The following is a 5,000-nucleotide window of genomic DNA, read 5'->3' as shown; positions in this document are numbered from 1 at the left end:
TATTTGAATTTGCCAAGCTTAGTTCTCTTGCTTTGAGCCTTGGAGTTTGGCTTGGACTTTGAATTCTTCGAGTTTTTTGGGGTTTTTCGGCGTTTATCCCCCTCTCCGCCTTTTAGCATTTCGACTAGAGCATTCACAACGCGATTGATACCTTCGGGCCGGCATTCACCTTGGGCAAGTTTAACAATTTCGCTGTCAATTTTAGCCATTTCCGGATCCTCTAGAACGGGGCCAGCCCTGATACATTCGATTAGAGGTTCCTGCCATGCATCCTCCGCGTCGTCCTCATTTATCGTTTCGACCGGCGAGACGTGGATGTTGTTGGGTTCGGAGATGTTATTGGAGTTATCCTCCTCTGCCTCAGCCGGTACAACCGGCCTTTGGCGCGTATTTAGCTGTCTCCTTTTCTCACTGATCTGTTTCAGTGTTTTATCGGGGAAGTAATTTCTAATTTTAGCGCCTATCTGTTTTTCGGCTCTGAATCGGTCGTTTAACTCCCGAAGCAAAGCTGTCTCTTCCTCCGTCCAGACAGAGCATTTCCTGCCTTTCTTACCCTTACCTGGCTCTACAGTCTTGGCTCGTGCTGCGTTTCTGATGTCTGGGTGCATGTGCATTTCATGAATTGACAGTCCCCTTTTTGTGGCGAAGGTCTTGTCACACCCAGTGCATTTGAAACTCTGCTCAACAGGTTCACATTTACCCTTGCACTTCGGGATATGACATTTGATACTATGTATCTTTTCGGACTCTTTTCCACACTTCGCGCAGCACCAGACTAAACGCAGTTTTGGATGTTGTTTCTGCGCGTGTACTGCGATGGCTTTATCACTTGCGCATATTGTCTGTGTACCAGCCAGACTGCAGGCCAAGCAAGCGGTCGTCGAGGACAGGGGTATGTCAATTCGCTGAGCCAATTCGTGACCGTTTGAATCGCCAGGTTGTTTATCGGTGGCCCTCCTATCCAAAGCGGATATTTCCGCCACAGGGGTTCCAGGGCCGAGAACCCCTGCGTCCGAGGCTTTTTCGTTTGTGCATGTTCTACCCATAATTCAGTTTAGTTTATCGAAGGAGAGAGATCTAGGCGACAGTTCCATTTCGATGCCATCTCATGTCCATTTTCGTGCCAGTTCGGTATAAGGTTTAGCTGTCCTTTAGCATTTAACATTAGCATTTCGCCTGCAGGCTTCGGCCCTGAGAGTACCCAAAGCAATAGCGTCGCCGACCGGTAATTCAAAGCTTGGCCAGTCCAAGGACTCCTCCTGCTAACAGCTGGCCAGACCCGGGGACGGCGCATAGTCCGTACATCCGGGTAATTATAACTGAACCTAGCTTGCGGCGGTCCTGACGCACACACATTCGAAAATGGATTGGTTGCGGCCTGATACCGTCTGAGTACCGTCGCGCAGTCGGCCAGGCAACCGAGGGTCTGTCACGAACACCGTTAAGGTGACGGACAGGCTCCGCCTCGGACCGTAGACCGACACGCAACGGGTCGCGACGTTCTACTAGGGGAGAAGTGCACGACTACCTCGCCGGAACATTCGCCGAAGGTGGTGTGCCCTCGCTAATGGAACCCGAAGGTCCATCCGGGGCATCGCGCACCAACGGGAGCCAGCGTTGTTGACGATGAATCTCCCCATTCGATCTTTTGGGTTTCTCAGGTTTACCCCTGAACGGTTTCACGTACTCTTGAACTCTCTCTTCAAAGTTCTTTTCAACTTTCCCTCACGGTACTTGTTCGCTATCGGTCTCGTGGTCGTATTTAGCCTTAGATGGAGTTTACCACCCACTTAGGGCTGCACTCTCAAGCAACCCGACTCTAAGGAGAGATCCTCCCGAAACGCGTACCGGTCACTACGGGCCTGGCACCCTCTATGGGTAAATGGCCCCATTCAAGATGGACTTGGACGCAATTCGATGTCTCGGGATAAACGGATCCTCCTGAACACTACATTTCCCAGCGGCGGTACCGCGGGATTCAGTGCTGGGCTCATTCCTGTTCGCTCGCCGCTACTAAGGAAATCCTAGTTAGTTTCTTTTCCTCCGCTTAATAATATGCTTAAATTCAGCGGGTAATCTCGCCTACTCTGAGGTCGTCAATTTCTTTGGTTTCATCGAAAGGTGAATAATGATGCTCGATGCAAAAAAAAAAAAAATAAACGAAAAGAAGCAAAAAAGCAAACACGTAGAGAAACTGTGCGTGAATCAACCTTTCGCATATTCAATTTTTCCTCCTCTCTCGTTTCAAAATGTTTGTATTTATCGTTCGATGAAACGAGCACAAGAGGGAAAAAAAAGTTGAGACACGACGTTCCCATAATTTTCGTGTTATTTCCTTTTTGCTTCAAACATTTTGCGGACTGCAGCTTCGTCGTATTGCTTTTATCAATTTTTAACAATTTCAAAGCGAAGACAACTCGCAAGACGATCCATTTCGTCTCGGTTCAATTTTAACGTCCGTCCGTATTATTTTTTGTTCCACAAGAGATTTCGAATAGGTTTCTTTATTTATCATCCCTTCTTTTCGAGCGCCACGGAAGCAAGAGGAAAAGCAAGAGCGAGAGAACATTTCGCGTATACTTCATTTAACAATTTTAACCAACACGCGATGTACTCCACACACCTCTTAGATTTAACAACTGCTTTTCTCTTCTTCTCCCCTTAGCGCAAGGGTAAACCCCATTTGTCTCTTCTTTGGAACGCAACAAAACTTTCGAGGACTGGACGACCGAGCGATGGTCGCGCGGTCTTCGCTTATCTTTAACAAACGAAGTAGTCCGTATGTATTCTAAATGTTGAAGCCTCCTAGAGCTTTAAGCCATGCGAGACATTGAAATGCTGTTTTAACGGGAGCATGCATAATTGCTGCAAACATACTTTTATCACAAGTTCTAGCCACGCCACGGAGGCTTCGAAGTTCCTTCACCATTCGCTTTCCTCTCTTTTGTTACACAGTTTCAGACTACGATCAGGGGTACCGAAACGCTGTATTGATTGTAAACAACCATTTTTATCTTGGAGCGGAGCGTTCCTTTACTCGTTAGATTTGTCTTGTCGCGTGTGTATTCGCTTTTTCGACGCTTTTTAACCATTTAACTTGTTTAGCGAAGCTAAACGCACAGACAGACAAAAAAAAAGGAACAGCATCGCGCGTCAAACAGCGACGACCCATCTGAAGCGATCTTTCATTTATACACCGTTTGTAAACAGAGAGATGTATAAAGCGCGGGGAATCATTCGAAACCCTGGGGCTATTCGAGCTTGCATTTCAGCAAATTATCATCTCAAACATTTCACTCGTTTGCTTTTTCTAAATTTATAGGAGAGCTTCTTTCGTTTATTTTTGACACACCTTTCGTAAATATCGTTTCTGGCAACGTCGGGAGCGTGGATTTCTACAAGTGAACAATCGCGCCGATCCGATAACTTCCAGCAGGATGGAGAATCTTTATAGATTATCTTCCGAGAACTCGGTGCTTTCACGGGCGGTCGTTTATAAATTTTAACGAACGACTCGCGCGCCGTGACGCACTTGCGCTAGTTCGAAGAGATATTTCGAAATTTGTTTCTCTCCTTTAACGGCCTGCATTTAGTGTATCGGTTGCGATTTTCGTCACATCGTTTCCACGACAAACGCCGACGAACTGCCCAACTATCGCTCGTACGTTGCGACTCTTTCTTTGTTTATCGTTCATTCATTCTTTCAATTTCGTTCGATAATCCCGCTCCGAAACGTTCTACTTTCGTTGAACGACGGCGAGATGTTTAGAAAGAAATGAATTACTCTTTTTTCGAGAAGCAAACGCAAGCAGTCTTTTGTTAAGAAAACGACCCTCAGCCAGGCGTGGTCCAGGAATTGTATCCGTGGACCGCAATGTGCGTTCGAAATGTCGATGTTCATGTGTCCTGCAGTTCACACGTTGACGCGCAATTAGCTGCGTTCTTCATCGACCCACGAGCCAAGTGATCCACCGTTCAGGGTAATCGTAAAATTTTGTATTTCAAACTCTTTAGATCTTTAGAGTGTTATTTTCATTATTAACACGCATCACATTCGATACCCACATCACTCTCCCACCCGGCGCGTGCGGGAGAGCGAATTCGGGCGTCGCCAACGTATTCGTTTGTTTGTTCGATCGTTGACGACACGATCGCGTCCAAGGACGGAAACCGTCGGAGAAACGCCCAGTGGCACGCTCCTCTCGACGGTCGGGCGTAAAGTACATTTAAAAACCTTGAAAAGTACGAACGCACACAAGGAATGCGAGCGCGCGTCCTGTCGCTGAATCGTGGGTTGCGAGATTCGAACAGACACACGGCCGGCGACGATCGGTCTAACTAATGGACACATAGTTTTTCAAAGACTCGCTATCGTCGCTTCTCAGCCGGTCCGTAAACAACACACATCGATCAGGCGGACGCACGAATCTTACCACGGTGCGTGTTTCGTAGATTCCAGGTTACCCGCAAGTACCTCTCTCTCCCTCTCGAAAGAGGAATCTCGATCCGTCCTTTTTGGACAATGGAGAAATCTTTTTATCGCAACACGGATGGCAAAGAAACAACCAAAGCGTAGGAGCGTGGGGACGAGAGCGACGAAAAGAACGTCGCGAAAACAAAGTTTCGACGGTTGCTCGTTCTAATACATCGTAGTTTCAACTCTCTCAGTTTTAACCACTCCTAGACGCTTCGTAAACTTTTAACAATTCTTCGCCTCCGCGAGTTTCATTTCGAATAGAGCGAACGCAACACGGACCAAAAAAACTCCGGTGATGCCAGATCATTTAGCAAAGATCAGACGGCGGGTCATCTGTATTCCTTTTCTCTCTTTTTTATATCTTTCCATTTAACTAGGGTGTCGCAACGACGGGTACATTTATATATTTATATATATTGTATTTCAATTTTAATGATCCTTCACTTTCGGTTTGTAATAATATGATCCTTCTTTCATTTCGATCCTTCATATTGTAGGTTAACCAACAGAAGTTTGTTTTTTT

At 46.5% G+C, this 5,000-nt stretch overlaps 1 non-coding gene across 1 annotated transcript; it reads right to left on the bottom strand.

Annotated features, from left to right (window-relative positions):
• Positions 1-3,828: 3,828 nt before the first annotated feature.
• On the bottom strand, positions 3,829-3,983 carry LOC143306235 (5.8S ribosomal RNA). Its single transcript, XR_013063686.1, has one exon. It is a non-coding gene; the product is annotated as a 5.8S ribosomal RNA (ribosomal RNA).
• Between the last annotated feature and the right edge of the window lie 1,017 nt (positions 3,984-5,000).

This window comes from Osmia lignaria, unplaced genomic scaffold (genome assembly GCF_051020975.1).
Source record: "Osmia lignaria lignaria isolate PbOS001 unplaced genomic scaffold, iyOsmLign1 scaffold0003, whole genome shotgun sequence".
NCBI classification, from domain to species: Eukaryota; Metazoa; Arthropoda; class Insecta; order Hymenoptera; family Megachilidae; genus Osmia; species Osmia lignaria.
The sequence above is the reverse complement of the archived record's forward strand: the minus strand, read 5'-3'. Positions and strand labels throughout refer to the sequence as shown.